Source organism: Lissotriton vulgaris, chromosome 8 (assembly GCF_964263255.1).
Source record: "Lissotriton vulgaris chromosome 8, aLisVul1.2, whole genome shotgun sequence".
Classification (NCBI taxonomy): domain Eukaryota; kingdom Metazoa; phylum Chordata; class Amphibia; order Caudata; family Salamandridae; genus Lissotriton; species Lissotriton vulgaris.
In genome coordinates this window covers 1,210,798,205-1,210,818,466 of record NC_141696.1, presented here as the reverse complement: position 1 = coordinate 1,210,818,466, position 20,262 = coordinate 1,210,798,205, and positions in this window count along the sequence as shown.

The window sequence follows — 20,262 nt, the reverse complement described above, 5'->3', positions numbered from 1 at the left end:
TGGGTGAGTGCCGGGCACTTACCTGCTTCGCTTGTCCTGTGAATTCCTCCTCTGGTGGGCTCTGTGAGGCTCCCATGGACCGTCGTGGGATGCTGTGGAGTTGGGCTGCTGGGCTTCCCTGTCTCCTCCTGGGCTCGGAGGGCTTGTGTTGCGTGGCTCCGCAGGTCTCCGTGGTCTTGCTGCCGGGTTCTCTTCGTCCTGTGTGACGGCCGGTTCGAGTCCTCCATTTTCTTCAAGTTCCCGCATGGGTGAGTGGAATACTAGGCTGGCTATCAGTATTATGGAAGAGATATGCCATGAGACTGGGTATCGAACCCTACTTGCACTGTGAGACGTTTGCCTTGAAAAATCCCATGAATTGGGACTTTCTTATTTTAAAAGCCGATCCTGCTGCGAGTGGAGGGGGAGGTAGACTGTTGCTGTATTAGCGCTTGGCTGTCTTGAGCACGCTATTTGTCAGTTTCCTCCCCCGGCGGCGTTTCTCCCTTCACTTTGTGACCTTTGGTTTGGCTGGTCGAGGTAAAGCTGCCTCCCGTCTTACTTTGGGTCGCTGGATTAAGGCCGTCATCTCTCTGGCTTATCTGGGTGCGGGTTTGCCTTGTCCTGCTGGGGTTCAGGCGCGTTCCACTCGGGGCGTGTCTGCCTCTTGGGCTGTTTTTCATGGTGTTTCTCCTGATGAAATCTGTTGGGCTGGGACTTGGGCCTCTGAATCTACTTTTGTGAGAAACTACCGGTTGAATTGTGCCCTTTCTGACCGGATCAATGTTGGTTGTGGTGTGTTGCAAGCTGTGGGGGTTGTTCCCTCGCTCTGAGTCTGTGTGTTTATTAAACTTTCACTTATTGCACTCCTTTGTGTCTGGTCTGTGTTTGCTGTGTTGGGTGTGTCAAAGGCCTTCTTGGGCGTTGCTTTGGTATGCCTCATGAGTAATGACTGGGTCGAGGACGAGGGACGTAGAGGTAATACTATGATTACTTTCGGTAATCCCCATTACTCTTAGTCCTACTCATCCTCGACCCAGTCATACTTCCCACCCTCCCTCCCTGTCCAGGCCTTTGTTGCTTGGTGTGTCAGGATGTGCTTCTAGTGGTTGGGAGTGTTATAGCACCTGGCAGGAGGGGGGGTGGAGCCTAAACGCATTTCCTGTTTTGTTTCCTGTCTTGTGGGATACCTCATGAGTAATGACTGGGTCGAGGACGAGTAGGACTAAGAGTAATGGGGATTACCGAAGGTAATCATAGCAACATGGGCGGTAGCAGATGGTCGCTACTGTTCGTGTTCAGAAACCATTCAGCAGAGGAAGCTGCTGCTCGAGTAGAATATCTACTCAAACGACAGAAAGAAGCAGCGCCCTCTTGAGCTGTGAATGGTGACGTTCACGCTGATTTTTCAGCATGGGATAAAAACCTGATGCAAAAAATCAGCACTAACAGTGCAGCCAACACTCTGCCACTTGCGCAACTCCGCATAGCACTGCAGAGTTTTTTGGTCACTTCCACAAACTCCACCCAAGCCTAAATAATATACATTCCCCAATAATTACCCATTGCATAACACACAGCTTAAAGAAGGTGTCATAGATGCAAACGATTATATAGGGATCGATATATATACGCGTTAGGAAATGGGGAATGGAACGCGCTGCTGACCTTGTGAATAAATGCCTTAAACTCCAGTATTGGGCCTCTATGTGGTGTGTAACAGATGGTTATTTGATGGGCTGCTCCATGCCCATTTACAGAGGCCGCCCTGTAGGGTCAGGGCTCCTATGCTCGGAGGCTGTTTCTTTGGATTTAATAACGGGAGCAAGACCCACTCGCCATTACAAGCCTTACAAGGAATGCTAATACAGTGAAAGTGTAAATGGCTGAGGAAGGGATTCAGAGTGGGAGAACCTCTCACTCTGATCGTGCTGGAGTTGGGGCATTTTCACAAGATGACAAGGTATTTGAGCAACATGCAAGAAATGCTTTCACTTGGCTGTGCAAATAAATGAACCCAGTATGAAAATCGGATGCATGCACTGAAAAAGGAACTTTGAAAACATCGTACCATACAAAACATTTTAAGATTCTCTGCAACAGGCTTTTGAGTACAAGTGAAATGCCCCATGGGAATTGTATTTTGCAAGTGCCAGCCATGTGACTATTTGATTCAAAAGGCAGGCACTGAACTATTCATTTAATGGTCCCCACCAGTGAGCAAGGCAACTGACGCCGAAACGCGTAAGGAAATGGGGAATGGAACGTGCTGCTGACCATGTGAATAAATGCATTAAACTCCAGTATTCCGCCTCTATGTGGTGTGTAACAGATGGTTATTTGATGGGCTGCTCCATGCCCATTTACAGAGGCCTCCCTGTAGGGTCATCCAAAAGGGGAAACATTCAGGGCGGGACACCTTGTATATAATGAGGTCCACAGCAAGCATAACTCCTTAGCGTCCTTGCCTCTGAGGAAGAATGTTGTTAAAACTTCAAAACGCGTCAGGCATGAAGGACGCATTGGACTGCTGAATGCTATCTGTATCTGACTCACCGCTCATACCAACAAAAGGGTGACCTATGAACAGAGTACGAGTGCTTCCTAACTAAGGGAAACCTTTGGAGCAACGATGTGATGGCGGCAGCCCAGCTGTTGGGAATGCACCGCCCCACTTAAAAGGTGGGGACCAGGGGAACCGTCAAAGGATGTTTCCCCTTTTGGATGCGCTGTGGCGGATTGAGAGTGGAGGGCGGATACGGAGACCCATCTGGGGGCTTGAAATGGTGTGGCAGCTTTGAAATGCAACACTTGCCGTGGACTACGTGACCCAGCATCCCTCGCTTTATGAGCGGCCCATTCAGGGCGGGACACCTTGTATATAATGAGGTCCACAGCAAGCATAACTCCTTAGCGTCCTTGCCTCTGAGGAAGAATGTTGTTAAAACTTCGAAACGAGTCAGGCACGAAGGACCCATTGGACTGCTGAATGCTATCTGTATCTGACTCACCAAAAGGGTGACCTATGAACAGAGTACGAGTGCTTCCTACTTAAGGGCAACCTTTGGAGCAACGATGTGATGGCGGCAGCCCAGCCGTCGGGAATGCACCGCCCCACTTAAAAGGTGGGGACCAGGGGAACCGTCAAAGGATGTTTCCCCTTTTGGATGCGCTGTGGCAGATAGAGAGTGGAGGGCGGATACGGAGGCCCATCTGGAGGCTTGAAATGGTGCGGCAGCTTTGAAATGCAACACTTGCCGTGGATTACGTGACCCAGCATCCCTCGCTTTATGAGCGGCCCATTCAGGGCGGGACACCTTGTATATAATGAGGTCCACAGCAAGCATAACTCCTTAGCATCCTTGCCTCTGAGGAAGAATGTTTTTAAAACTTCGAAACGCGTCAGGCACGAAGGACGCATTGGACTGCTGAATGCTATCTGTATCTGACTCACCGCTCATACCAATAAACGGGTGACCTATGAACAGAGTACGAGTGCTTCCTAACTAAGGGCAACCTTTGGAGCAACGATGTGATGGCGGCAGCCCAGCCGTCGGGAATGCACCGACCCACTTAAAAGGTGGGGACCAGGGGAACCGTCAAAGGATGTTTCCCCTTTTGGATGCGCTGTGGCGGATTGAGAGTGGAGGGCGGATACAGAGGCCCATCTGGGGGCTTGAAATGGTGTGGCAGCTTTGAAATGCAACACTTGCCGTGGACTACGTGACCCAGCATCCCTCGCTTTATGAGTGGCCCATTCAGGGTGGGACACCTTGTATATAATGAGGTCCACAGCAAGCATAACTCCTTAGCATCCTTGCCTCTGAGGAAGAATGTTTTTAAAACTTCGAAACGCGTCAGGCACGAAGGACGCATTGGACTGCTGAATGCTATCTGTATCTGACTCACCGCTCATACCAATAAAAGGGTGACCTATGAACAGAGTACGAGTGCTTCCTAACTAAGGGCAACCTTTGGAGCAACGATGTGATGGCGGCAGCCCAGCCGTCGGGAATGCACCGCCCCACTTAAAAGGTGGGGACCAGGGGAACCGTCAAAGGATGTTTCCCCTTTTGGATGCGCTGTGGCGGATTGAGAGTGGAGGGCGGATACGGAGGCCCATCTGGGGGCTTGAAATGGTGCGGCAGCTTTGAAATGCAATACTTGCCGTGGACTACGTGACCCAGCATCCCTCACTTTATGAGTGGCCCATTCAGGGCGGGACACCTTGTGTATAATAAGGTCCACAGCAAGCATAACTCCTTAGCATCCTTGCCTCTGAGGAAGAATGTTGTTAAAACTTCAAAACGCGTCAGGCACGAAAGACGCATTGGACTGCTGAATGCTATCTGTATCTGACTCACCGCTCATACCAATAAAAGGGTGACCTATGAACAGAGTACGAGTGCTTCCTAACTAAGGGCAACCTTTGGAGCAACGATGTGATGGCGGCAGCCCAGCCGTCGGGAATGCACCGCCCCACTTAAAAGGTGGGGACCAGGGGAACCGTCAAAGGATGTTTCCCCTTTTGGATGCGCTGTGGCGGATTGAGAGTGGAGGGCGGATACAGAGGCCCATCTGGGGGCTTGAAATGGTGCGGCAGCTTTGAAATGCAACACTTGCCGTGGACTACGTGACCCAGCATCCCTCGCTTTATGAGTGGCCCATTCAGGGCGGGACACCTTGTATATAATGAGGTCCACAGCAAGCATAACTCCTTAGCGTCCTTGCCTCTGAGGAAGAATGTTGTTAAAACTTCAAAACGCGTCAGGCACGAAGGACGCATTGGACTGCTGAATGCTATCTGTATCTGACTCACCGCTCATACCATTAAAAGGGTGACCTATGAATAGAGTACGAGTGCTTCCTAACTAAGGGCAACCTTTGGAGCAACGATGTGATGGCGGCAGCCCAGCCATCGGGAATGCACTGCCCCACTTAAAAGGTGGCGACCAGGGGAACTGTCAAAGGATGTTTCCCCTTTTGGATGCGCTGTGGTGGATTGAGAGTGGAGGGTGGATACGGAGGCCCATCTGGGGGCTTGAAATGGTGCGGCAGCTTTGAAATGCAACACTTGCCGTGGACTACGTGACCCAGCATCCCTCGCTTTATGAGCGGCCCATTCAGGGCGGGTCACCTTGTATATAATGAGGTCCACAGCAAGCATAACTCCTTAGCGTCCTTGCCTCGGAGGAAGAATGTTGTTAAAACTTCGAAACACGTCAGGCACGAAGGACGCATTGGACTGCTGAATGCTATCTGTATCTGACTCACCGCTCATACCAATAAAAGGGTGACCTATGAACAGAGTACGAGTGCTTCCTAACTAAGGGCTACCTTTGGAGCCACGAGATATATATATATATTCACTGAAAAAACCATAGGTTATAGACCATATATAGTTAGGAATTAGCATTTACAAAACCTTGAAAATTCACTGAAAAAACCATAGGTTTTAGACCATATATGGTTAGGGATTAGCATTTACAAAACCTTAATTTACTCGCACAAAACCATTGAAATTCGCATATATAGTTAGTTGCACTAACTATATATCGCGCACCCGCAATCCACTGCTGATGATGTCACATATTACATCATTCATGACATGGTCAGTGACATCACTGATGACATCACTGATGACATCTCAAATGACATCACTGATGACATCACTGATAACATCTCATTTGACATTACTGATCACATCACTGATGATATCATTCATGTGATAATGCGATGAACCTCTTCAGACTCTAATATAACCTTAGATACAATCAGTGTAAACAGACACTCACAGACTGTCACTCATCCATGGAGTTACTCACACCCCTAGTCAGTCATGCAAAGAATCAATCACACCTCCATTTCCTCAACTATACAGTTATACACACCTTACTTATTCAAACATATACTAACACATATTTACTCTCTTATACAATCCCTGATACAAGTTCACAATGATCCATACAGCCACTCACACATTCACTGGCTCTTATGCACAGTTATTTATATATGTCAACTCTCACATGTACTGTGTTTTACATATGTACTTACTTTGACATGTAGCACTGAGAAATCCATTCAATCACCAATACACTCATGCAGACAGTCAACCGCCCATACAGCTGTTTCCCCATGCACTTTTGAACCCATACATATAGTGAATCAACTACTCACACATCTATGCACAGAGTCACACACCTCCCAGCCACCCACACACACACTCAGTCTCCCATACAAATACTTGGGCAACCAATCAATAACCCATATAGTTACTCATATAGCTACTGATCAACACATGCAGCAGTTTACAGAACAACAGACATAATGATGCACAAATTAAGACAGTTTAGTCACTAACCCATGCACTCAGTGAGACACATTAAATCAGTCACTCATACAGTCAGTCATGCACCTACTAAATCCTTCATCCAGACACTTATACATCCACTCATTCTTCAATATGTACGACATATTTTAACTTTACAGAAACATACAGTCACTGGGTGTTGTCATCAGTGATGTCATCAGTGATGTCATTTGAGATGTCATCAGTGATGTCATCAGTGATGTCACTGACCATGTCATGAATGATGTAATATGTGACATCATCAGCAGTGGATTTTAGTGAAATTTCAAGGTTTTGTAAATGCTAATTATAACCTATGGTTTTTTCAGTGAATTTCAATGGTTTTTTAATAGCAAATATCAAAAGCTGTAAAATATCAAGTACGTGGTAGGTAAAAACATTTTCGTATTTATGCACACTGATGTGCTTTGAACGCTGCCCCCCCCCCTCTCCTCTTTTCTTTTAGGAGTATTCTCTCTTTGCAGATAGTGAAGGGTAGGTAACACAGGCCTTTGCCCCCGTTGTAATCCGTCGTGCCTGCTTCCCTCTCCATTTGATTGATTGTTATCCTAGCATTTATTGTTTTGGAATTGGTTCTCTTTGGTTCATTCTCTATTTACAAACAAGCACAGAGTCGCAAAACTCTGTTTAGTCTTTGCAGATAGTGAAAAATCGTTAAAAAAACAAAAGGAATCAAGCAAAATCAGTATGCCACTAATGGGATCTCTTTTTGACCTCGCTAAAATAGAAACATTATGAACAACCCCTCTTGACAAATACGAAACTAGTGAGAGGAACTGAGCTCGACACCATGATAGCTGCAAGACAGCTCGGCTCCGCCGCCCACCCCACCCAAAATAATGACAAACACTATGCAAATATTATAAATATATACAACACACCAGCAAAGTAACAGGGTAAAACGTTTTATTAAATAACTATTTACATGGCAGCCTGCTGCAACATCGATCTAAACAAGCCTTTATATTTTGGTCTCAAAATAAACCATCAATAGTAAGATTTTCATAGGTGAGTGTAGGTTCATGGTTTTCCATCCACAGACTAAAAGCCTGGAGTGGGAGTGAAAGAACAATAACTAGGTAAGAAGGAAGGCTGAGGTTGTGGGAAGGACTCTGGATATGGTATGTTACTTGGTCCCTGAGATGCTTCGATGTCACTGCCTTGCACAAATGGCATAAGTCCTGGATGTGATGGTGATGCTCTCATGCTGACTCCAGCTTCAGTCTGAAACATCCAGAAACACTGTAGACTACCAATTCGATGACTTCCGGTGGAGCCCCAACGTGACCCAGTAGGGAAAAACTTGCCCTCCCCTCTTTTGACTGATGGTTCTTGTTACCTGTCCCCTCTGTTGTTATCTAACGGAACCTTTTTGGATTGCCGAGTGAGAAAAAAAAAGGTGGGGCTTTCATCATTTGGGAAAAAATTTTTTTTCAATCCAATGAAAAGTGTTATTTTTAGGTCATATGAACAAGCCTTCCATCATTAGGAAACCAAAAGTAAAATGAACCAATGAAAAGTTTTATAAACAAGTCACATGACCTGTTATGCGGCTTTGGGCTATAAAAAGCCTACAAAATCCGTTGGCCTGTGAGGCGGCGTCAGTAGCGGACCGATGTGCGAATAGGCCGAAGGCAGCACAACGCGCCGAGATCCGGATGGCACCGAGGTGGTGTCCAGCAAGTTGCACTGGTGTGGCCATCCTACAATGCTGCGCCGAAAGTCGGCGTGGGGTGCCCGGGGGGGGGGAGGCGGTGCGAACTGGCCTCTCCCGCCTCCCCAGGTGGAGGCACCTCATCTGCAGTGCGGCGCCTCTTACCGTTTCACTCGCTGTCCACTTGAGTTGCGCCCACACTTGCTGCTACAGTAGGCCGAAGGCAGCACAACGCGCGAGATCCGGATGGCACCGAGGTGGTGTCCAGCAAGTTTCACTGGTGTGGCCATCCTACAATGCTGCGCCGATAGACGGCGTGGGGTGCCCGGGGGGGGGGGGCGGGGAGGCGGCGCAAACGGGCCTCTCCCACCTCCCCAGGTGGAGGCACCTCATCTGCAGTGGGGCGCCTCTTAGCGTTTCACTCGCCGTCCAGCTGAGTTGCGGTCACTCTTGCTGCTACAGTACGCCGAAGGCAGCACAACGCTCCGAGATCCGGATGGCATCGAGGTGGTGTCCAGCAAGTTTTACTGGTGTGGCCATCCTACAATGCTGCACTGAAAGACGGCGTGTCCAGCTGAGTTGCGGTCACTCTTGCTGCTACAGTACGCCGAAGGCAGCACAACGCGCCGAGATCCGGATGGCACCGAGGTGGTGTCCAGCAAGTTTCACTGGTGTGGCCATCCTACAATGCGGGTCTCAAAACTCTGCTCTTTTCCCAAGCCTACAAGGTCTCATCCCACTCTGCTCCTGTTACCCCTCGCAGTCCAAAAGCGCCAAGAAACCGCGTGGTAGAAGAGCGCTATATAAATATTTTTAAATTCAAATTCAAAATTCAAATGCTGCACCGAAAGACGGCGTTGGGTGCCCGGGGGGGGGGGGGAGGCAGCGCAAACGGGCCTCTCCCTCCTCCGCAGGTGGAGGCTCCTCTGCTGCAGTGGGGCGCCCCTTAGCGTTTCAGTCGCCATTCAGCTGAATTGCGCCCGCTCTTGCGGCACTGTGCCTCATCCGCCATTCAGCTGAGTTCGCCCGCTCTTGCGGCTACAGCGTCTCGCCCACCATCCAGCTGAATTGCGCTTACTCTTGCGGTGCAGCGAAAGGCGGCTGCAACAAGACTCTCAAAATGGCGGACGGCTTTTTGGATTTGGGCCTGGTCCACTAAAATGGCCCTGGGACACCTTGGAACTCGGACGCTTGCCTGCTAGGGCATGGGCCCCATTCACGAAAGCGTCCCCTTTTTTGACTGATTGTTCTTGTTGCCTATCTCTTCTGTTGTCATTTAACGGAACCTTTTTGGACTGCCGAAAGGGGTTCTGGTCCGACCGCTGGTTGGTGGAGACATTTTGACTATATCCTGGACCTGCCCGGCCTTGCCCAAAATGGCGCCGGTATAAATGGGACTCAAAACTCCTTGTTGTGTACTGGTTGCCCAACCTTGATATCACGAGATACGTATGCAGTTTTGAAGCACATGGCGGGCGGGGACAAGTACTGATTGAACATTTGGACATCCCTATTGATATTAAGTTCTGATGTGTTATTGATTACTGTACTATTGAAAGTTCGAATTAACGTCACCCATGGTACTTGCCCGCAAATGTATATCTAGATAATTTTATTGTAACTGGCCCTCCCTGTCGTACTTTAATTATAAAATGTACGTCCACCGATTCCGCAACTGTTAGACACCTTAGTTCTTGCAACCTAATGGGTCGCCCGTTACGTTCTTCTACAGTGTAAATGTCCCCTCATCATATACGATTCCAATTTGCTCCGTGGCCGGCCCACGTGGTTATAGGCCCGTATTTGTATACTGACATTTTCACAATAAAGGTTTTTAAAACAAAACATGGTAGTAGTACCTAGATTGGTAAAGTTTTGAATTATAGCCACTGTTTTCGAATCAGTAAAAGGCAAGTGAAATAAAGCAGCCCGATTACATGAAGATTAAAAGGTATAATACGCAGGAACGCAGTAAACATAAATGGTCAAGGGCTGTTGTGTTTTCCACTCCTGCAACATAAAGTGATTGACAAGAATCCGATATTCATGCCTATCAGCGACTAAGACAGCAGGCCGAGCCTCTTTTGTTCAACGGCTCCCTCATGGGACGAAGAAACGCCCTTTTTCTCGAAATAGGAATATTTTACTTGCAGGACAGTTGTAAATTTCCCGGGAAAATACATTAGCCTGGAACATTGTTAGTGATAAACTGTAAATGCATCTGGGTCCTTTGCTTTACAAGTCAGAGAGAGAAAAAAAAGGTGGGGCTTTCATCATTTGGGAAAAAAAATGTTCGAAAGCAATGAAAAGTGTTATTTTTAGGTCATATGACCAAGCCTTTCATCATTAGAATAACAAAAGTAAAATGAACCAATGAAAAGTTTTATTAACAAGTCACATGACCTGTTATGCTTACATTACGCGCTGCATGCCGAACTCTGGATCGTTTCCGGGAAGCTGCGCCTCGCGCACCGGAGCACTTCCGGGTGCGCTAACGCGGCGCGTCATATGACGCATTACGCGACAACGCAGGTCCAGAATATAGTCAAAATGTCTCCACCAACCAGCCGTCGGAACACAACCCCTTTCAGCAGTCCAAAAAGTTCTGTTAAATGACAACAGAAGGGACAGGCTATAAGAACCATCAGTCAAAGAGGGGAGGGCAAGTTCTTCTCTACCGGGTCACGTTGGGGCTCCACCGGAACTGATCGAATTGGTAGTCTACAGTGTTTCTGGATGTTTCAGACTGAAGCTGGCGTCAGCATGAGAGCATCACCATCTCGTGGCTACGTTGCGGCCATTCCGTGAGCTATCATGGCAGCCGCTCCCCACCGGAAGCTTGCGGGAGTCGGGGGCCCCGATGACGTTTGTAGAATCTTCAAGGCTGAGGGGACGCTTTCGAGAATGGGGCCCAAGCCCAAGCAGGCAAATGCCCGAGTTCAAATGTGTCCCAGGGCCATTTTAGTGGACCAGGCCTAAATCCGAAGAGCCGGTCGCCATTTTAAGAGTCCTGTGGCAGCCGCCTATCGCTGCACCGCAAGAGTGGGCGCAATTCAGCTGAATGGTGGGTGAGACGCTGTAGCCGCAAGAGCGGGCGAACTCAGCTGAATGGCGGATGAGGCACAGTGCCGCAAGAGCGGGCGCAATTCAGCTGAATAGCGACTGAAACGCTAAGGGGCGCCCCACTGCAGCAGAGGAGCCTCCACCTTCAAGCAAGCCGGGCCGAAGACGGCTGAAATGCCAGAAACCGGTCCCCGGTAGCTTGTCTCCTTTCTGGTGAAGAATTGGCTTGGTAGTTTAGTCTGCACTGTTCCCATGATGCACTGGGCCAGGGACAGACTGATTTGCATATAGCCAGGTTCTGAGCTGGGATGGTGCAGTGAGATAAATAACGGTGATGGATCAAGCTCTGAACTTTGGACTGGGTAAGAGTGGTCTGCTTAATTCAGACACTCTGTTGATCACCACCCCCTTTTCTGAATCGTTTTTGGCCACTATAGGTGTGGCAGGGTATACTCAGACATGAGTCCCTTTCTCACTGCACCATCAGGATTCAAGCAAGCCGGGCCGAAGACGGCTGAAATGCCAGAAACCGGTCCCCGGTAGCTTGTCTCCTTTCTGGTGAAGAATTGGCTTGGTAGTTTAGTCTGCACTGTTCCCATGATGCACTGGGCCAGGGACAGACTGATTTGCATATAGCCAGGTTCTGAGCTGGGATGGTCCAGTGAGATAAATAACGGTGATGGATCAAGCCCTGAACTTTGGACTGGGTAAGAGTGGTCTGCTTAATTCAGACACTCTGTTCATCACCACCCCCTTTTCTGAATCGTTTTTGGCCACTATAGGTGTGGCAGGGTATACTCAGACATGAGTCCCTTTCTCACTGCACCATCAGGATTCAAGCAAGCCGGGCCGAAGACGGCTGAAATGCCAGAAACCGGTCCCCGGTAGCTTGTCTCCTTTCTGGTGAAGAATTGGCTTGGTAGTTTAGTCTGCACTGTTCCCATGATGCACTGGGCCAGGGACAGACTGATTTGCATATAGCCAGGTTCTGAGCTGGGATGGTGCAGTGAGATAAATAACGGTGATGGATCAAGCCCTGAACTTTGGACTGGGTAAGAGTGGTCGGCTTAATTCAGACACTCTGTTCATCACCACCCCCTTTTCTGAATCGTTTTTGGCCACTATAGGTGTGGCAGGGTATACTCAGACATGAGTCCCTTTCTCACTGCACCATCAGGATTCAAGCAAGCCGGGCCGACGATGGCTGAAATGCCAGAAACCGGTCCCCGGTAGCTTGTCTCCTTGCTGGTGAAGAATTGGCTTGGTAGTTTAGTCTGCACTGTTCCCATGATGCACTGGGCCAGGGACAGACTGATTTGCATATAGCCAGGTTCTGAGCTGGGATGGTGCAGTGAGATAAATAACGGTGATGGATCAAGCCCTAAACTTTGGACTGGGTAAGAGTGGTCTGCTTAATTCAGACACTCTGTTCATCACCACCCCCTTTTCTGTATCGTTTTTGGCCACTATAGGTGTGGCAGGGTATACTCAGACATGAGTCCCTTTCTCACTGTACCATCAGGATTCAAGCAAGCCGGGCCGAAGACGGCTGAAATGCCAGAAACCGGTCCCCGGTAGCTTGTCTCCTTTCTGGTGAAGAATTGGCTTGGTAGTTTAGTCTGCACTGTTCCCATGATGCACTGGGCCAGGGACAGACTGATTTGCATATAGCCAGGCTCTGAGCTGGGATGGTGCAGTGAGATAAATAACGGTGATGGATCAAGCCCTGAACTTTGGACTGGGTAACAGTGGTCTGCTTAATTCAGACACTGTTCATCACCACCCCCTTTTCTGTATCGTTTTTGGCCACTATAGGTGTGGCAGGGTATACTCAGACATGAGTGCCTTTCTCACTGCACCATCAGGATTCAAGCAAGCCGGGGCCGAAGACGGCTGAAATGCCAGAAACCGGTCCCCGGTAGCTTGTCTCCTTTCTGGTGAAGAATTGGCTTGGTAGTTTAGTCTGCACTGTTCCCATGATGCACTGGGCCAGGGACAGACTGATTTGCATATAGCCAGTCTCTGAGCTGGGATGGTGCAGTGAGATAAATAACGGTGATGGATCAAGCCCTGAACTTTGGACTGGGTAAGAGTGGTCTGCTTAATTCAGACACTCTGTTCATCACCACCCCCTTTTCTGAATCGTTTTTGGCCACTATAGGTGTGGCAGGGTATACTCAGACATGAGTCCCTTTCTCACTGCACCATCAGGATTCAAGCAAGCCGGGCCGAAGATGGCTGAAATGCCAGAAACCGGTCCCCGGTAGCTTGTCTCCTTTCTGGTGAAGAATTGGCTTGGTAGTTTAGTCTGCACTGTTCCCATGATGCACTGGGCCAGGGACAGACTGATTTGCATATAGCCAGGTTCTGAGCTGGGATGGTGCAGTGAGATAAATAATGGTGATGGATCAAGCCCTGAACTTTGGACTGGGTAAGAGTGGTCTGCTTAATTCAGACACTCTGTTCATCACCACCCCCTTTTCTGAACCGTTTTTGGCCACTATAGGTGTGGCAGGGTATACTCAGACATGAGTCCCTTTCTCACTGCACCATCAGGATTCAAGCAAGCCGGGCCGAAGACGGCTGAAATGCCAGAAACCGGTCCCCCGTAGCTTGTCTCCTTTCTGGTGAAGAATTGGCTTGGTAGTTTAGTCTGCACTGTTCCCATGATGCACTGGGCCAGGGACAGACTGATTTGCATATAGCCAGGTTCTGAGCTGGGATGGTGCAGTGAGATAAACAACGGTGATGAATCAAGCCCTGAACTTTGGACTGGGTAAGAGTGGTCTGCTTAATTCAGACACTCTGTTCATCACCACCCCCTTTTCTGAATCGTTTTTGGCCACTATAGGTGTGGCAGGGTATACTCAGACATGAGTCCCTTTCTCACTGCACCATCAGGATTCAAGCAAGCCGGGCCGAAGACGGCTGAAATGCCAGAAACCGGTCCCCGGTAGCTTGTCTCCTTTCTGGTGAAGAATTGGCTTGGTAGTTTAGTCTGCACTGTTCCCATGATGCACTGGGCCAGGGACAGACTGATTTGCATATAGCCAGGTTCTGAGCTGGGATGGTGCAGTGAGATAAATAACGGTGATGGATCAAGCCCTGAACTTTGGACTGGGTAAGAGTGGTATGCTTAATTCAGACACTCTGTTCAACACCACCCCCTTTTCTGAATCGTTTTTGGCCACTATAGGTGTGGCAGGGTATACTCAGACATGAGTCCCTTTCTCACTGCACCATCAGGATTCAAGCAAGCCGGGCCGAAGTCGGCTGAAATGCCAGAAACCGGTCCCCGGTAGCTTGTCTCCTTTCTGGTGAAGAATTGGCTTGGTAGTTTAGTCTGCACTGTTCCCATGATGCACTGGGCCAGGGACAGACTGATTTGCATATAGCCAGGTTCTGAGCTGGTATGGTGCAGTGAGATAAATAACGGTGATGGATCAAGCCCTGAACTTTGGACTGGGTAAGAGTGGTCTGCTTAATTCAGACACTCTGTTCATCACCACCCCCTTTTCTGAATCGTTTTTGGCCACTATAGGTGTGGCAGGGTATACTCAGACGTGAGTCCCTTTCTCACTGCACCATCAGGATTCAAGCAAGCCGGGCCGAAGACGGCTGAAATGCCAGAAACCGGTCCCCGGTAGCTTGTCTCCTTTCTGGTGAAGAATTGGCTTGGTAGTTTAGTCTGCACTGTTCCCATGATGCACTGGGCCAGGGACAGACTGATTTGCATATAGCCAGGTTCTGAGCTGGGATGGTGCAGTGAGATAAATAACGGTGATGGATCAAGCCCTGAACTTTGCACTGGATAAGAGTGGTCTGCTTAATTCAGACACTCTGTTCATCACCACCCCCTTTTCTGAATCGTTTTTGGCCACTATAGGTGTGGCAGGGTATACTCAGACATGAGTCCCTTTCTCACTGCACCATCAGGATTCAAGCAAGCCGGGCCGAAGACGGATGAAATGCCAGAAACCGGTCCCCGGTAGCTTGTCTCCTTTCTAGTGAAGAATTGGCTTGGTAGTTTAGTCTGCACTGTTCCCATGATGCACTGGGCCAGGGACAGACTGATTTGCATATAGCCAGGTTCTGAGCTGGGATGGTGCAGTGAGATAAATAACGGTGATGGATCAAGCCCTGAACTTTGGACTGGGTAAGAGTGGTCTGCTTAATTCAGACACTCTGTTCATCACCACCCCCTTTTCTGAATCGTTTTTGGCCACTATAGGTGTGGCAGGGTATACTCAGACATGAGTCCCTTTCTCACTGCACCATCAGGATTCAAGCAAGCCGGGCCCAAGACGGCTGAAATGCCAGAAACCGGTCCCCGGTAGCTTGTCTCCTTTCTGGTGAAGAATTGGCTTGGTAGTTTAGTCTGCACTGTTCCTATGATGCACTGGGCCAGGGACAGACTGATTTGCATATAGCCAGGTTCTGAGCTGGGATGGTGCAGTGAGATAAATAACGGTTATGGATCAAGCCCTGAACTTTGGACTGGGTAAGAGTGGTCTGCTTAATTCATACACTCTGTTCATCACCACCCCCTTTTCTGAATCGTTTTTGGCCACTATAGGTGTGGCAGGGTATACTCAGACATGAGTCCCTTTCTCACTGCACCATCAGGATTCAAGCAAGCCGGGCCGAAGACGGCTGAAATGCCAGAAACCGGTCCCCGGTAGCTTGTCTCCTTTCTGGTGAAGAATTGGCTTGGTAGTTTAGTCTGCACTGTTCCCATGATGCACTGGGCCAGGGACAGACTGATTTGCATATAGCCAGGTTCTGAGCTGGGATGGTGCAGTGAGATAAATAACGGTGATGGATCAAGCCCTGAACTTTGGACTGGGTAAGAGTGGTCTGCTTAATTCAGACACTCTGTTCATCACCACCCCCTTTTTCTGAATCGTTTTTGGCCACTATAGATTGGAGTTCTGGACTTTTTGGTTCCGTCCAGAGGTGTCAGGGAACAACACCCAAAGACCCCGGAGTTCCACCTGCCTTGGTGCACAAATGAACAGAAACACGGGCTTCTCGATGGTGGCGTCAAAGACCAAAGGTTTATTACTGCAGGGACACAGAAGTCACAGAAACTACGCATGGGCAGTAACTAGGAGCCTGTTCGAATTGTACAAAGAGGGTTGCTCCTTATATACTAAATTTTGGCCTTTAGGCGAATTCTTCACATGTTAGTACATTCCCAAACCTTTGTGTCATGAACAAAAAATATTTGGCGTACACAGGAATCGTCAACAATATCTGATGTCAAAACATTACGAACGAGGGGTTCCCACTGTTCCATCATAATCCCATGTCAACTTTTCATTCAAGAGTCGGACCGCCTCATCGTAAATTTCGTTACCTCCCCCTAATAAAGGCCCAGAAGGAAAGGAGCAGAGCCAGGTGCAGAAGATAGAAAAGCAGGATAAGGGATGTTTGTGGGTTGTAAATGGGCAAGGCTACCGGCTTCGGCCTCCTAATCGTGATCAGGACAATGGACACGAAGACCAGTTTGGCAGGACTGGCCTCGGGCAGAGGAGACAGCCTTTGTCGAGTCATGCAGCTACAGCGCGATCTGGTTTAAGGTGCACGTGTCATGTAAGAGGTGAATCTCCGGCTAAGGCTACGTATCCTTAATCGAAATGAAGTGATTAAAGGCTATTGCGTATGTGAGGGCAAGAAACACAAAATGGCGGCCATGATCTAAGATGGATGCCGTGGGTAGATCAGAAATATGTTTATTAAAGGAGTGCTCTTGCTCGTAGCGTAGCGAAAACACCAGGATATACTAAATGGATCATTTGCGGTTCGCTGATACCGATATTATGTATTTCCGACAATATTGAAAACACGGGTTCAAATCATCACGGAACCTCAGACCCTCCTTTTGCCCTTACATAGGCAATTACTCAGTCTACGTCAGAGTCTAATTCTATGCTCATCAGGTCAGTGACATGCTGTTGTATCATCATCCTTTCTCGTGCCTTTTCTCCAAACGCAGGTGGTTTCCTAAAACAAGTTGCAGCACAAAGACTACACAGAGCAGGACCACACTGGATAATCAGGCAGCATGAGAAGAGGAATACTAAGATGACACCAATGACCATTAGAACCTTCCATCCCCACGCTGATATCAGAGTCCAAAACCACTCCATGAAGGACCAGTTTCCCTTGTCTACGCGAATAGAGTCGGAAATCTTGTGTAGCTTAGAGATCGCCTCATAGACTGTTGGAGCATTATTAGGAATAAAGACACAGCAGCTCGATTGGATCATTCTGCATACCCCACCTCGATCTGCAAGTATAACGTCTAGAACCATACGGTTCTGCAACGTCATGAGTCTATCCGCCTGAAGCTCAGCTGTCAAATTGCTAAGGGCACCAGCAGTTTCGGTAATAGTAGATTCAACTACCCGTGTTAGCTGACGTATGTTTCTACTATTGGCCATAGGCCCCCAGAACGGAAGGAAGCCTTTGAAAAAGTCTCCAGCTTCCTGACCAGCAGTATCTTCCTTGCTGAAGACACCTCTCACTACTCTGGTTCAGTGGTAATCAGATGAAGCAGTGTATGTCGGAGGCAACAATCGAGCAATATAGCATGATCCTGAAAAGTCGGCAGGCAACCATGTATAAGCTCTATCTCGACAGATGAAATAGGTACCCCTAGCAGTAAGAAAAGCAGGGGAAGAGTTAGCCGGAAACACATAAGTCTCTACGCACTCACTCCTCCCTAGCTGAGCTCTCGGATTCCTCCCATTCCCTTGCAAACAGACCTGACCTCGGTGAGGTACGACCCAGATTGGAGTTGAGCTTTTACGCTTGCTCTCTTCTAAACTAAGGCGATACTCTGAAGTATTCCAACTTAAATACACTCGCAATTCGTCTCTAGGGTATGATGGAGTATTATTGACGTCCTTGATCATGTCAATAATTTCCTGGACTAAAGCTTTGTTGGCAGAGTTATATTTAGTGGAACGTGGTGGACGTGGAGGATAGGTTTCAAGGGCATAAGCAAAGATGGTTTGAAGGGCCTGAAATGATCCATTGTAGCTGAAAGGCAAAACCAGGTAGGGAATACCTTTATCCATAGTGTGGGGTATCAAGCCACACACCCAGCAGTCTGTGGTGTTAACTACCAGTTGGTGTTGATGCAAGAGCTGTACAAAAGTGTTGTTAATGAATTCTGAGCGTCGGGCTTGCTCATGTTCAGGAAACGAATGTAAAGAGTGTATAGAAGGAACAGTAGAAGTAGCAGGATCAAGGGGAGGTACTGTAGTAACTGGCACAAAAATCAAATTTATACTGAAGACGATTCCACCCACCAACGTTATCAAAATAATCAAGAATGTAATGGCACATTGCATCAAAAAGCATTTGCTATGAAGAATTCTATAAAGTCTGTTTCTGCGAACATAAATCACATTTTCTCGTTGCAGCGCAGGAAGCTCCATCTTCTACAATCCGCTCGCGACCACTGATGATGTGTACGTAGATGAAAGTGCCTCTGTCAGCCCCAGGAGTTCCCAGAACCAACAGAAAGATCGACCTTGTGTCAGACCCCTGCAAATTCAACTAGGCACACAGCCACGACCCTACGGCTACCCAGACGGCAAGGCAATTTAAAAATAATAAAACAAATAGCAAACTTCCTGGCTGAAGGCAAAAGTTCAAAATTTAAAAATATCACAATAGGCAGTTGCCTGCTTTATTTGTCCATTTTACGGTTTCGTAAGTTATATCTCTGCTTCGCAGGTACTGTCTGATCAGCAAATAGCGTTTCACTAGTAGCTGTTGCAGTGTTCAAGTTCGCAGATGTCAGAGTTCTTTCTGATGCAGGGGACAAATGTTCAGTGTTCGAAAGAGTCTTTTCTGGAGGAGAGTCAGAGCTTGGAGTGTCAGTGATCAATTCGGCATCGCTGAAAGGGATGAATTTTGTCGGACTTTCAAATTCGGAGGAACCAATTCCCTTCTTCACCCAGTCGTCGTAAGGAAGTGGCAAAGGCACACGCTTTACATGGGATGCATGCACCCAGTGCTTGCGTCCAGCCACACGAACCGCTGTCCTCGTTGCCAGTAGGATTTGGAAGGGGCCGACAAATCTCGGCTGAAGGTTCTTCGTCCTCGCAAAGTTCCTGATGACAACGAACTCGCCTGGTTTCAGCTGATGCCCTGGACTCTCCGGAGGCTTTGGCAAAGCATCGAAAACCTGTTGGTGAATAAGACTCAATTTAGCAGTCAAGTCGTAAAGGTAGTCTATCAACATAGGATATTCTAGGGAACAAAACTTTTTAGGCCTCGGCACGCCCCAAATATTTGCCGGGCGGCCAAAAATTATTTCGTATGGACTGAGTCCCACTCTAGAATGTACAGTTGCTCTCGTTGATAGCAAAGCCAAAGGAAGTGCGTCTGGCCAGGCTAAACCTGTGGATGCTTGTATTTTAGCTAATTTTAGCTTGAGGGTGCCATTGTAACCCTCCACTAATCCAGCAGACTGGGGATGGTTCGCACTGTGGAATTTTTGTTTCAGACCTAGGCCAGCACACACACTCTGCATAACTTTCCCTATAAACTCACTTCCGTTATCTGACCATACAATCCGTGGCATTCCGTACCTAGGGAAATATTCTTTGAGAAGAATCTTGGCAGTTGATAGGGCAGTATTGTCCTTTAGTGGATATGCTTCGATCCACCTGGAAAAAGCACAAACTACCACCAGGACATACTTCAAATTATTGCATCGCTCCATGTGAATGAAGTCTAACTGAATCACTTCAAAGGGGCAGGAAGGAGGAGCGAAATGACCAGCTGGAGTTGGAGTTCCCTTGCCAGGATTATGCATCAGGCATACCATACAATTTTTCACCACTCTCTCTGCACACTTACTGATCCCATCATTCTTCCAGACTGGAGCCAACATCTTACAAATTCCTTTAGAACTTATGTGAGCTACTCCATGCGCCATTGTCACCACTGCAAGCACATACGCGTCAGGCAACATCCAACGCTGCTGTTCTGTCAAATCAATCCAACATCCATTCGAATCCAACTTGCCCATACTTTCTCTCCATACACGTTTTTCTTCCTCAGTTGCTTCTTTCTGAATCTCTTTCACACTTTCCATAGTATCCTCACACATTCCAGAGTCAGCAATCCATCTTGCAGACGTAGCAACATACATTCTGCTCATCGTGTCTCTAGC